General features: G+C 43.5%; 1 protein-coding gene across 2 annotated transcripts in view; it reads right to left on the reverse strand.

Moving 5' to 3' along the window:
* The window catches only part of CCDC33 (coiled-coil domain containing 33), a 219,247-nt gene that overhangs the window by 49,879 nt on the left and 154,101 nt on the right, over positions 1–15,267 (reverse strand). The window lies entirely within an intron of this gene.

Here is a 15,267-nt window from a genome sequence, read left to right on the forward strand (position 1 = left end):
TACATGCAATGGACCTGTTCCAATATTAGGTACACATTTCAGGCCGGTAGTATAGGCAACGTTAAAAGGAAGACCAGCTTTTCTTTTTAAAAAAGCACAGCTTGGGGGAATTAGTGGCTTGGGCACATCACAGGAGTATGTTAAGGGTGCAAACCCTGAGTTGAGTCATTTTTGTGTGCGACAAGCATAAAATCTTTCTCCTTTTCTGTGAGAGGGTAAGATTTTTTTTCTTGGAATCAACAAGAGTTTTTGAAATCTGAGAGAGCCAATTTTGTGCAAACTGTATGCACTGAGCAAATTACACAAACCGTATAGTTAAACTACAACAGGTTTGATGTATTCTTGAAGGCTTTCACCGCCGGGATCTGATGGTTGTTGTTTTTCAGGCTGTTTGGCTTTCTGAAGGTTTTTCTCCCTAACGTTTCACCAGTCTCTGTGGCTGGCATCTTCAGTTAACTCCTGTCCTCTGAAGATGCTGGCCACAGAGACTGGTGAAACGTTAGGAAGAAAAACCTTCAGAACACAGCCAAACAGCCCGAAAAACCTACAACCATACAATAGGTTCTGTTTGCACAAAAATTTAAAAATTCTGGGTAGATTGTTTTTATCTTTTGGATCAACCAGCCAGTCCTCCTGTGCTTTTGTCATGTTTCCTTGTGCAGGCTTAGCTTTGCAACGGGAAATCTACTGCTTTGATAATCAAATGGATGATGAATGGAGCTCAACGAGAGGAGAGACCTCTGCGACAGCAAAAACGAACTGAGGTAATTACCAGGACGGGTGGACCACGTGGGCTATGGGTGTGGTCCTTGATGGACATATCATAAAGCTCTAGAACATTCCAGAGACCCCTGCCCAAGCGCAGATTAAACCCATTAGTGTGCATTCACAGAAACCACGAAGAAGAACCTCATTTGTCTTATCCTCGCAAATGAGGACCTGGAAGCTTATTATTTGTACTATCACAAGAGCAGAGAGTGAAAACAAAAAGGGCATTTTTTGGTGCAACTGAAGCAATATTGCATAAAAGAGCATGGTAATGTAATAACGCTTTAATGGAAATAATGCAGTTTGTTCACAGTAGTAATATTTGCTGTTTTTTCCATGGAGCTTTAAGAGAGGGTATATGGGTGTCTTTAACAATTTGCCATTGTTCTGTGCTTGCTGTCTGTGTGTGCTTGGGAAAGGACCCAAGTTTTTTGCCAACATTTACAGAATTTATGGACATCTCGATGAGAAAAAAATAGCACCCCTTGTCTCACACTCTCCTGAAATCAATGGATCATGCAGCTTGAATATTCCCAATTGATATGATGAGTCAAGACAATCTAAATTGATGAGCTAACAGTGTTGCATTTCTAAGGTAGTTTTATGCAGAAAGATATTGGAGAAATCTGAACTAAATTAAATCCTCATCTCCCTCTCACACTGTAGGTGAGAAATTTCATGGCGGTAATGAACTTGCAACCATCCATCTTAATGGGCTGAGAAAAATCCTGTGAACAAGCAGATCCTACTTCCAAAAGCAAAGGTACTAAACTTGCTTTGCCTGGTAAACAGCATTTTGGGTGAAATTTCTTTTCAAGGGTGGTAGGGGGAGAGAATGAAGAAGTGCTGCGTTTAAAAGCAAATAGATTTGAAATGTTTTCTAGATGTTTAAGGTCTATGGGAAAGAAGAAAGACATTCCATCAAGTTCAGCAGCACCATATTCACCTTTTTGCCTCTTTTGGTTTTAGCTTTTAAGCTAGGAGAAGATAGACGATAGAACTAAGGAGTCTGAAATATATTAGATGGATTCATATGGGGAGGGGGGGAAATCAGTTAAAAACGAGATGAAAACAGGGTGCCAGTCTGAGATCAGGATGTAAAGGAACAAAATAGCCTAATTTTACAGGATCTTTGAACAACAACTTTAAATTATTCACACCTTGCTATGAGCACCCTGTGGCATATTGCAGGTAAGTAAAATCTTTCCAGGGTGCAGCCCAAAGGCGAGCAACACTCAACAGTCACTGGAAGAAAATCAGGATGCCATCATCCCTGTTGGTGTGAGCAGGGATGTCAAACAGGATCTGAGGACCAGATGAGATGCCAGGAGTTCTGTTTCCCACTGGACGCCTGTTTTATGCCTCTTTTACAAGCCATGAAATAGAAGGTGTTTCAATCTTTTGGGGAGAGTGAACGGAGGTGAATTTTGACTTGAAGGTGGGTTGAAAAGAAAATCCACTCCTCTTAAGGAGATGACCACCATTTCAGGTTCTGGCATGATGTTACAACTGATACCCCTCAGTGTTACTCTGAAACCGATTAAAATGAAGGGCATGTCTTCCCCCCCCCAAAGGGAAATCAACACACTAGCTCTCATTAGGTGGTTGTTTTAGCAAGAAGAGCAGACTCTCCTTAGTTTCTGCACTTTTAAAAGGAGTGTGCGCATTGAAAATATTCTCTTGTTTCCCAGTGACCCTGTTTCAATGTCCATGTTGCCAGTTCCTCCCCTGATTTTGCTGCTGGATGAAATCACTTTCTTCCCCAAGCCTGAACATTTCAGGACGAGGCTTGGTAGCCACTCCTAGGTGGATGTGATTTATAGTAAAAACATCACTGTTCGTAAAACATGCACTTCAATTTTACAAAATCCTTTTTTCAGTTTTCTATCACAAGCCATCAACACTCACCATATCTGGGAGGGGGTATAGTCATTTTATCTAGTAGGGCCGCCAAGCTGTGCAGGATTTTTGCAATGCCTGTGTGGAACGGCATCTTTCCTGTGCGCAGGATTTGCCTCTCAAGGCCACTGTGTTAAACATGGTGTGGCAGAGTGCTATATAGAACTACACCAGGCAAATAACTGAGGTGGATGAAGCACAGAACACAAGAAGAGGGACTCATTTTGGGGGGGAAATCTCACCAGATATAAGGAGAAGCCGAAGGAGGGAGGTGCGCATGGTTGCAACTTGGAAAATTGCTGAGAGGAGAATTTTTCCGAGTACTTATATGAGTGAGCAGGAGTTAGAGGCGCATCTAACTGAAATGTGTGAAAAGCTATCCTCAGCTTGCTTTATGCACCAGCTGCTCCCCCTCCCCTTTTTGACACACGCCACCCGCATTTTTCATCATGAATGCAAACGGTGGCTTGGCCATCCCGCTGCTTGACTCACAATAGGTAATGCTGGGAGAGTGCCCTGTCCAATCGTACCTCGTGCTGATGGTAGCCCACACTGACCACTCATTCACTCTGCCTACAGTCCTAGATAACCTCTCAAAATGGGGGCAGGGGAGCAGCAGGACCCTACCAGGCTCTGAACATGTCAATGAGGTGGGGGGAAAAAACACCCCCTTACTTTCATGGGGCTGTTCTCAGGCTATGAAAATGGGGAGGACTTTCATTGTTCTTCCAGAAAAGCAAGAGAAAATGTTAACTTTCGTAGGACCAGGATGGAAAGGGTGCTTCCTCTTAAATTCATTCTATTTCCCCCTCCTTGTTATTTGCTCTCTCCTTCTGATTTGTGTTTACAAGACTTTAAATTCTTTTAAGCCACTAACCTTTCAACATTTTACAGGTTTAATGCAATTGTAATATTATCATGTATTCTGTTTTTAATTGTATTTGCTTCTAATCATTTTGCTTCCTCCATTGACAGAAAGGTGGGATGGAAATGAAATAATAATTATTAAATTACAATTTAATACGATGATTTTGAACTGCAGCAATCAGCAGCAACTTGCTGATAAATATTTCGGTTCTTGTTTGTTTGTTTGTTTGTTTGTTTGTTTGTTTGTTTCTTTGTTGGGTCTTTATTCTACCTTTCTCCCCATGAAGGGATTTATTTATTTCCAGACTGCTGAAAGCACACTTTGGGAGAGTTATTTTCTTGGACCTGCTCTCTCAAAACGCTCTGTCAAGCATGGCCACAGGCCATGTTTCTTACAGGATTCTTACAGGAGCTGTAGTCCAATAAAATTAAAAAAAAAATCAAATCTCTGGTTGGAAGAATAGTGCATTATGACTAAGGATGGGGAAACTAGTTTTACTTTCTCCAAGGAAAAAGAAAGAAAATCTCAATCTTTTTATCCCAAGATAGGAAACAATTTAACAATCTTAGTATGTTCTTCAACAAACAAACCAAAGCAAAGTTGCTCCTTTCGTCCACTCTAGACAATTTTAATAGGTAGAGCTATTTTCACCATGGAAAGGGTGAAGTTGCACCCTCCTGCCAGGTGCACCTTCACTAGCATCATTAATTTAGCACTTTGGATTTTGAAAATAAGGGGATTTAAGGCAAGATTCTCAATGGCTCAAAGCCCAGCATGTCTGCAATGTACAGAATTATTCACACACTTTCCTTAGCGTACGCTTTGCTGTGTGGATTTCCACTACTAAACAACAGTGGTTTGGTACACATTTTTTAAAACTGGATGCATTTTTAACAATTCCTCTTTTTTTTTAAAAAAAAAAAGTTATGCATGATTCTTGTTACATGAACTGAAATTTAAACCCTGCCAGTGAAATAAGCACAAATAGTCATCTCAGGATGATTCTGGGGAGGTTTTAAAAGACTATTTCCAGTGAGAATCACAAACCTATATATGTAACCATGTCCTTAAAAGGATGAGATTGCTCGCACACACCTGTTCAAAATGTCTAGAGAAGCTGCAGGTTAGGAGAGCATCTTCAGACAGTTACATATTCAGGGGGTCAGCGCAGTGGTGGGATTCAGCAGGCCAACAAACGGTTCTGCAGAACCAGTAATACATTAGCTACTGGTTCTGTACAACTGGTGCGAACCTGCTGAATCCCACCACTGGCCAGGATCAGTGGTGGGATTCAGCAGGCCAACAAACGGTTCTGCAGAACCAATAATACATTAGCTACCGGTTCTGTAGAACTGGTGCGAACCTGCTGAATCCCACCACTGGGTCAGCTGCAATTCAAGCACAGATAATGACACTATCTGAAGGTAGCTTTGGCCACTTCAGAAGATAAATTCTGCAAGAACAAATTAGGCTGCTGCCTCTAAATCCACAATTTTTCTCCCTCTGGTAGAACCCTAAGTCAGTTTTCATGAATTCGGCTTAAGTATACAGGCTGGCAACATCTAAGTGGGCATTTCCTTCAGTAACACTGAGAGAACAGGATATTGATCTCAGCAAGGAAAATAAACACACGTTCTGTGAATCTGCCTCCAGGCTGAAGGTGACTATTCAAAGGGGAGGTCTTTAGTAAGTGGTAGAGATGGGCACAAACCAAACCGCGAACCAGAAAAACGGATGAATCGGGCTGGTTGGTGGTTCGGCTCATGACCCGGTTCAGGGATCCTGTTTTACCACCGGTTTTTGGGTTCATGGCCATCTCTATTTTGATGTTTCCCCTCAAAGCTGCCCCAAAGAGCATGGCCTCCTTGATGGAAAACGGTTCCTCACATTTTGGGAGAGAAAACTTGGCATCCAAATCAAGCCTTGAAAACCCGTTTTGGGCCTGGAAGTTCTCCTCATCGGCAGGAGCTACGGGCCAAAGAAGAAACGCCAGCCAAGACTTTTTCTGTTTTTGTTTTGTGTGTGTGTTTGTTTCTGGTGGAAAGGCCTTGCACAAACTAACACAGCTGCAATGTTGAAAAAAGTTTCTATTACTGTAAGCCATGGGAAAAAAAGGTTTCTCACATCACTCTAATGATCCTGGCGATGAGAGCTCTTATAAGGTTTGGGAAAGATTGGCATTTAGGGATATGAAGGAATTATCACACTCTTGCATGTGTCGTTCTGCCAACTCCTGCGACATTGCTGGAACCAGTTGTATTGGCTCTTACCTTTCCATTGGACCATTTCAGCAATGTGGAGAGGGGGGATCTGCTGCTTGGGTAACAGCCTATCCTCCATATTACCTTACCCGGGCTTCATGCTCTGGAGAGGACACTCCTCAATTCAGAGCATGTTACCATAGTCTCTCAAGACTGAAGGATGCCTATGTGTGCATATAACTCTAAATAAGCAAAACAAAGCAAAAAAAGGACAAAAACATGTGGCACTTTAAAGACTAATTATTACATTTTAATATTATATTTTAATAATATTATATTGTATAGCTAGTCTTTAAAGTGCCACATGTTTTGTTTTGTTTTGTCTTGTTTTGTTTTCTTTGGCTTGCACAGACGAACATGGCTACCTCTTCCAAAATTTCACCCTGGTATGTTGCCCGGCTTAAGAGGTTTTGTCTGGGCGGGACCTTTTCTGGACTGGGGTGAATGTCAGTCAATCCAGCAGCCGCCAAACGCCTCAGGATTTTGAAGAGAGACCGGCCTCTCTACTCAAGCCCTCCCTCTTCTGCTCTTTTTAATCACACAGTCTGCAGTCAGTTAGGGTCAGCCAGCCATGTAGTGAGTCAGTATGCTGCTAGTGAATAAATTAAGCTTCATTCATGTAACCAGTTAATATTTTTTTCTACAGAGTTCTGTTTAATTTGATCTATCAAGAAAGGTGAATAAAATTCGAGACCTGTGTGTCTCCTCAACTGGCACTTATTGAGACAGTAAGTGCCAGTTGAGGAGAACTAAGCAATAAGGGATAGTCTACTATGGGAGACCTGAAGTCTATTCTGCTCTGCAGGTCTCTGAAATCTTATCTCCTGTGTAGCTTGAGTTTTTTAAGCCACCTTAATGCCCTTTCCAGGGAATGCAGGCAAGCTGCCATTTTGTGAAGGGATTGTAATAATTCTATGCAGATTGGCGTTTCTTCTGGGTGGAAATGGCCAGGAAACATCCAAGAAATCCTGGAAGATTACTATTCTCCCCCCCCCCCCAATTATGTGGAGAAATCTCACTGCCAGGAAACAAGAAGGTCTTTTCCCTCCCTCCCTCCCTCTCTCAATCTGTTTCTCAGTGAGAACAAGAAACTGTGAGAGTCAAATCTCCAACTGGATTGGTTTCCTAGCACCACGCAGAAAAGCTCTAGTAAAAGTACAAAATGGTGGCAATGAAGCAGCGGAAGAGGAGCTGTGAACAGGTGCGGGGAAAGTGGAATATTGAGAGACGTTGGGGGCTGAAAAGCAACAGATTACCGCCTCTGGGAGTGCACTTTTCACACCAAAATGTTTACAGGAAAATACTCATCACAACCCTAATTTTCATTGTAGAAAATTTATAAAACAAGCACAACAGGAACCTTCCTAACTAGCCAGACAGCCCAAATGCGTCTCTTGAGCCTAGACTAGCAGAGCAACATTTGTTCTCATTCAAATCCATTGCTGCTTGAGCACTAAATGTGGTTAGATAAATTTTTTGCTTTGCTTGAGGGCATAAAGCTACGTAAAAAGATTAGCAAGCAGCCAGAAGAGAGATAAAATTAAAGGATGAGGTACTGCGCAGCCACACATGGGATCAATTTGCAAAATAAAATGGCAACCAGCAAAAGAAGGAAAAGTACATGTGTTGATGCTTCGTGAGTGCAATACTCGAGTGGTTTGCTTTCTGCTAGGCTGTTTGCAGACATGTGAAGCTTTGATCAGAAAAGTTTTGATCAGGAAAGTGATTTTTTGGGGGCCTATAGCTCAAAAAAATTGAGAATTGCCCGGCCAAAACGGCCATTTGGAGAAGAGCAGTCTAAGAAAACCACATTTCCAAGCTCTGGTTTTGATGTGGACGTGGTGGCTCTGCGGGCTAAACTGCAGAAGCCTGTGCTGCAGGGTCAGAAGACCAGCAGTCGTAAAATCGAATCCACGTGACGGAGTGAGCGCCCGTCGCTTGTCCCAGCTCCCGCCAACCTAGCAGTTCGAAAGCATGCAAATGCAAGTAGATAAATAGGGACCACCTCGGTGGGAAGGTAACAGCGTTCCGTGTCTAAGTCGCACTGGCCATGTGACCACAGAAGATTGTCTTCGGACAAAACGCTGGCTCTATGGCTTGGAAACGGGGATGAGCACCACCCCCTAGAGTTGAACACGACTGGACAAAAATTGTCAAGGGGAACCTTTACATTTACCTTTACCTTAGGTGCAGATCCTCAGTATAATATTCAGATAGCTCAGTGGTTTAAGTATCTAGCTGCAGAGCCAGAGCTTGGGGAGTTTGATTCCCCACTGTGCCTCTTGTAAGTAGAGCCAGCCTGTGTGGCCTTGGGCAAGCTGCACAGTCCCAGGACACCCCTAGAAGATGGGAAACACTTCTGAGTATTCTCTTACCTGGAAAACCCTGAAAAGCGTCACCATAAGTCAGAATACACTCGTCTGCACATCATCATTATAAATTTCCATTTGGGTTTGTGCATGCTTGTCTCTAGACCTTTATGTGGGGGATGCTTTGTGGAAAGTGGGAATGCTCTCAGAATGTTGACACTGCCAACAAGTGTCTGCATGCAAGCATTTGCCCACGGAGTGGCTTTATAGCAGCACAGCGACTCACACATAGCTGCCCCTTTATAGATATTGCAGTTCAACACACAGGCACAGGGTATGGTGGGAATCAGTCATTATGTGCTCTCTGGATGGATAGATAAGTGGACAGAGGAATCGACTGATGGATCAATCGATGGATCCATTGATTGGTCAATTGATCAGTTGATGGATGGATCAACTGATGGCTAGACAGATGGACTGATGAATCTGTCAACTGACACGTTCATTCAATCCTTTGATTTATACATCATTTTCCCCCTGTGACTGCAACTCAGAGTGGCTCACAGCTATACTAAAATTATATAGCTGTGTACAGATAAACATACAAACACTTCAGAAGTTAAAACAAATCATAACTGAAAGCAGTTTGAAAACACAGCATCCAGCTTTTTAGCTGCTGGTCAATGGCCAAAATGCTACCTGAAGAAAAAGGTGTTTGCCACCTGGCATGGATAACATGGAAGTGGCAAACCTCTCGTTTCTTGGAGACAAGCAGGGTACGCTATTTGGTTCCTGACTGGTTGAGGTTAGATGACCTCCAAAAGACCTATTTCTCATATGTCAATGGGCAGGAAATAGACATGATGCCGTCAAGGCTCTATAAAGATGATGGTGAAACGTGTCAGCTCAGAGCGAGGGACAACATTTCCTGGGCTGATCCAAAAGCTGACTGCAGATAAATGGATCACTAATTGCCCTCACTCTAAGCTGCCTTTAGTCCTTCAGACTGACAATCAATATGCCATGTGAGCCTTGTCTCCTGGGGGGCTGATCCTTCTGTTGTGCTGTAGTTGGCCCAGAACAAATCACAGTTCAGTGGCCTTGAGTTTTCTTCGCCACATGTTTAGCATAACATATGCTTGGGTAGCAGCTTCCTATTGAGCTGCAATGAATGGAGAGGTTTATTGTCTCCCTCCCCCCCCCCCGCATTTTGCTGTAGTCAAACCTAGCTTGTAGAATAATGAAAGTTGAAACAATAATGTGTAATGGGTTGATTAAGGGAGAGAGAAGTAGCATTTTGCTTTATTGCCAGCTTTGCTTCAGCATGCAGAGACTAAAGGTCTGGAAGGGAGAGTAAAAGATTTACATGCAGGCTGTGTCACTATGATATGAAGAAGGTAGACGGATATGTGGGGAAAAAACAGGCATTTCTCATCTGTGTAGCAAAACAAAGCAATGCTTTTCTTTGGCCGCAGTGGCACGCATATTCAACCACAGACCTTGTATGTAAATGAATACATAACAGATGTGGACATGGATGTCTTTGTTATGGGGAAACATGTGGGGGGAGGGAGATGACAAAGAGATGATGTTAAGGGGATTGCAAGAGTGCTAATAGACATGGGTGGCGTAGGAAATCCATGCTAAGAATGACTTTTTTTTTTGAAAAACTAACACCCAACTAATTAATCTCTTTGCGCCAGTGCTGCAAAGATGGATGGGGAGGTATAGCTGAGAGAAGAACTGTTATTCTGTCTCCTTCTGCTGTTGCCTGTTTGAAGAACAAGAGCTTGGATCTTGGAAAAATTACTTTTTTTAAGATCACCATCACGTCCAGTTTCTAAGTGCTGTAGACCAGAAAAATACTTCGGACCTCTGCTTTTGAGATACTCCAAGTCTCCAAAAATCTGTGTGCCATGCCTATGTTTTATGGGCAGAGTAGTAGTGACTTGGATAGGGAAGATGGTGTGAAGGTGAAAACACGCAACAATGGGCTCAATTTACAGGATGCCAGATTTCGATGGAATAGCAGGAAAAAAATCCTAACTGTTAGAGCAGCATGACAACGGAACCAATTACCTTGAGAGGTGATGAGTGCTCCAACACTGGAGGCATTCAAGAGAACCACCTGGCAGAAATCCTTTGATTTGTATTCCTGCATCAACCAGGGGGTTGGCCTTGATGGCCTTATAGGCTCCTTCCAACTTCACTATTCTATGATTCGATGATTCGATGAAATCGTTCTGTCCTCTTGATGGTGGTAATTAGAGGTATGTCAAATGGCCAGAATGTACTGGGTTTTGTACATTTTTTCCAGAGGGCGGTCCACTGCCTACGTTGTTGCTCATCCAGAATTGGTCTGTAGAGCCACCGGGCCCAGCACTTCTTCTAGCGTTGGAGCATTCCATCGTGCGTCTGATCATTTCCTCACACTCTGGGGCCAAGTACAATGGGGAGCCAATGCGGTGTAGTGGATAGGATATTAGACTAGGATTAAAGAGATCTGGTTTCAAATCACTCGTTAGCCATGGAAACTCACGTTGAGGTGGTAATGGTAAACCTCTCCTGGAACATCTCACAAACCTTGAAAACCTTGTCTGAGGCAACTTGATGGCACACAACAACAACAACAACAACAATCTGTGTGGTTGTTGGGCCTTCAGGATCATTTCAGGAGAACCAATAAGGCAGACAACAGCAGTGCTAGTTGTTCACAAGATGTCTGTCTGTCTGTCTGTCTCTCTCTCTCTTGACAGACATGGCGTTGCTCCTACTCAGAGCTCGGTCTTGTGACTTTTTTGGGCTGACTGGGGGATTCTAAGGAGTTCTAATCCCTTCCGAAAAACTTCTTCCACACACGTTTGTATTTATCGCTGTGCCACCCTGCTTCGTTTCACTATCCTGACCTTCACTCTTATTTCCCTCACACCCTTATTAAACTGGGTCCGGAAAAGCAGTCACCACTTTCTAATTCAAGACGGCCCTCACAACAAATTCAGCTCTCCAACAGCCCTGAACAAGTGGGCCTCTACATGAAAATGGCACTCTTTGTGAGGCATAAGCCTCACATTTAAAAAGAAAGTGCTTCATGAGCCTTTAAACAGGGCCTTGTAATCACCACTCTTCCCCTAGTTCTGCTCTTTCTTTCCTCTGACCTCCTGGGCATTTAATAGCCAAGCCATAATGACAGGTTACTTTAAAAATCTGGATGGATGGAACAGACAAGGCCTTTGCTTAGCCAGCAATGACTCTAGTAACCCAGGAGCATGATTTTATCAATAGCCAAGCTTTGCTGATGTCAGCCGTATATTCATGGAGCTGAAAGGTATGAGATGGAGGGGGGCTGAGATATAAAAACTAATGCAACTCTAATAGCAATGAATTGGCTAAATGGATTCAGAACTGAATGCTCTGTATTACAAGAGAGGCCTTGAAACTCACGAAGCTGAGCCATACTATCAAATAGGAATAGCGTACCTGCTGATAATACTGGCTTCATGGATTTTTGGGGAAGATGAAACTTAGGCAAGACGTCTCCCACTCTAATTAGGCTTACTAATCTCCTCCGTGTCACTATCCATGCTGCCCATTTTATTGCTCATTCTCTGACCTTTGTGTCATAAGACTTTGCCGAAGTTTAGCCCTCACTCTGGCAACTGGGGGGGGGGGAATCTGGTGGTGATTCAGCTGCCTGTGCTTCTAATTGCCCACCATGTTCCTCAGCTGTAGTTAATCCCTCAGATTCCAGATCTTCTTCGGCTGAACTCATGACAGTCTCCCAATCTAAGCGGAAAGCCTGCTGGCGAGGATGCTGCCTGTTAGGGTGCCTAAAAGGGGCAGATGAAGGACCGGAGTTCAAAGGTCTTTGACGGTCAGGAAAAGATTGTGAAGGATACGGCCTGCGCCATGAACTCCTGGGGCGATACTGCTGAGTGGAGTAAGATTTAGCTGTCTTCTTGAGTTTCACAAGATTATCTAGGACACCATCAGTCTTGTCATCAAAGAGACCTATACCATCAAGCAGAAGGTCCTCAATTCTTGACCTAGCATCCTCTGAGATACCCGCCAAATGGAGCCAGCTGTGGTGACGCAGAGTCACAGCAGTGACCAACTGCTTGGATGCAACTTCTAGAATATGTCTGGCTGCAATTCACTCCTGGCGGGCCAACCCCATTGCCTCTTGATGGAAGGAGAGGCCCTGGGCTTGAACATTCTCTGTAGCAGCCTGCAAGATGGGCAATGGCAGGTTCCACGGGTGGCGATGGTAGGCCCCCATGGCAGCCGAATAATTAGCCACTCTCAGAACAAATGAGGCAAAGGGAGTACATATGTCGGCCAATTACATCTAGCTTCCTACCTTCCCTACTATTGGGGGTGGAAGCTGACCGGTTCTGTGCCCTATTCTGTGTTGCATCATCAACAAATGAATTTGGAAGAGAGTGTTTCAGAAGAAAGTCCGTGTTTTCACCATACATCTTGTAGAGATTTTCTACCCTCCTCGGAATCTGGTGAGAGGAGGAGGGCTTAGACCAAGACTGTCACATCAAATCTGAGAGGGGGGGGATGAAGCTAAGTTGAGGAGGAGGACTCTGATCTTGGTTGATGTCCTCATACACTTTATCAAGTCTTTTTGGGGTTGGTTGTTCCACTGCTAAATCCAACACCTTCGCAATACAGAGGATGAGTTGGGAGTAGGAAGTATAATCGTCTGATGGAGAGGGAGGATGATTGTCCACCACATCCAATCCTGGTGTAGGAAGATTAGGAGGAGAGTCATCCTCAATGTCAGACAATGCTGAGCCTGAATTTACAGGGGCTAAATCGACAGACGGTGAATAAGCCGCACAAGATGTTACTGGAAGACCAGCCCCAGTATCGATACGGGAGCCTTGGACATCCTCATCTCTCCTAGGCAGGGTGAGAGTCGGGGATCTAGCAGGAGCTAGAGATTGCAGCTAGAGATTGATAAAAAAAATAGTAAAGGAATACCTTATCACCTTGAAAGAGTTCAAATCTCCAGGGCCGGGTGAATTGCATTCAAGAGTACTGAAGGAACTAGCTGAAGAACTCTCAGAACCCCTACCCATTATTTTCTTGAAATCATGGGAAACAGGGGAGGTGCCAGAGGATTGGAGGCGGGCTACTGTTGTTCCTATCTTCAAAAAGGGCAAAAAAGAGGAACCTGGGAGCTACAGGCCAGTCAGCCTGACATCAATCCCAAGCAAAATTGTGGAACAGATCATAAAGTGGCCATTGTGCAAGCACCTAGAAAACAATGCGGTAATAACTAGAAGCCAACATGGATTTGTCAAGAACAAGTCCTGACAAACTCATTTTTTGGTTCAGGTAACCTCCCTGATAGAAAGAGGGAATGCTGTAGACGTAGTATATCTTGACTTCAGCAAAGCTTTTGACAAAGTGCCCCATGAGATCCTGATTAGCACTAGGTGTGGCTGGATAGATCAAGTCTCAGGTGGATACACAATTGGCTACAGAATCATACTCAGAGGGTGAAGATTAATGGGTCCTTCTCTAACTGGGAGGAGGTAAAAAGTGGGGTACCCTGAGGCTTGGTATTGGGCCTGGTGCTCTTCAATATTTTTATTAATAACTTGGATGAGGGAGTGCAGGGAATGCTTGTCAAAATTTGCAGATGATACCAAATTAGGTGGAATAGCTAATACCCTAGAAGACAGAAACAAAATTCAAAATGATAAGATGGAGCACTGGGCCGAAAACAACAGAATGAAATTCAACAGGGAGAAGTGCAAAGTCCTGCACCTCGGAAAAAGAAAACAATTGCACAGTTACAAGATGGGGGATCCCTGGCTCAGCAATACTACAAGGGAGAAGGATCTTGGAATTGTTGTAGATCACAAGCTAAATACGAGCCAACAGTGTGATGTGGCTACAAAAAAGGGCAAATGCTATTTTAGACTGCATTAATAGAAGTATAGTTTCAAAATCCTGTGAGGTGCTAGTCTCCCTCTATTCAGCACTGGTTAGGCATCACCTTGAGTATTGTGCTCAATTCTGGATACCACAGTTGAAGAAAGATACTAACAAATTGGACCAAGTTCAGAGCAGGGCAACAAGGACGATTAGGGGGCTGGAAACCAAGCCCTATGAGGAAAGGCTGAAAGAACTGGGCATGTTTAGCCTTGAGAAAAGAAGGCTGAGGGGTGATATGATAACACTTTTCAAATACTTGAAAGGCTGTCATACAGAGGAGGAGCAAAATCTGTTCTCAATCATCCCAGAATGTAGGACACGCAACTGCCCAGAGTAGACCTTTGGTCTAGATGGGTGGGATAAAAATCCAATCAATCAATCAATCAATCAATCAATCAATCAATCAATCAATCAATCAATCAATCAATCAATCAATCAATCAATCAATCAATCAATCAATCAATCAATCAATCAATCAATCAATCAATCAATCAATCAATCAAAATAAACAATGGGCTCAAGTTAAAGAAGCCATATTTGGTCTGAATATCAGGAAAAACATCCTAATGACATTGGAACCAGTTACCTCAGTAGTAGGTGAGTTCTCCAACACTGGAGGCATTCAAGAAAAACTTGGATAATAACCTGGCAGATCTGCTTTGATTGTATTCCTGCCTTGAGCAGGGGGTTGGACTTGATGGCCTTGTAGGCCCCTTCCAACGTCACTTTTCTATGATTCTATGATACAAAGGAAGGAAAAGGAAAGGAAAGGAAAAGGAAGGAAAGAAACAAAAAGGGGATGGATGGATGGATGGATGGATGGATGGATGGATGGATGGATGGATGGATGGATGGATGGATGGATGGATGGATGGATGGATGGATGGATGGATGGATGGATGGGGTCCTTCTCCTCAATCACTCAGAAAAAGAGCAATATAGAGGGCTCTGAATTGCCATTTCATTGCCTATATGCTTGATGACTAGGCACTAATACCAAGGAGGACAATAAGACTGGGAAAAGCTGAAGGCAGCAAGAAAAGAGAAGGACCAAATATGAGAGGGATTTGCTCTGAAAAGGAAGCCACAGCCTTGAGTTTGCATTAGCTGAGCAGGGCTATTAATGCTAGGAATTATGGACATCACTCACTCACAGGCTCGCCATAAGCCAGAGGCAGCTTGATGGCACATAAAACACCACTAAGGAGGA

This window comes from Pogona vitticeps, chromosome 12 (assembly GCF_051106095.1).
Source record: "Pogona vitticeps strain Pit_001003342236 chromosome 12, PviZW2.1, whole genome shotgun sequence".
Classification (NCBI taxonomy): domain Eukaryota; kingdom Metazoa; phylum Chordata; class Lepidosauria; order Squamata; family Agamidae; genus Pogona; species Pogona vitticeps.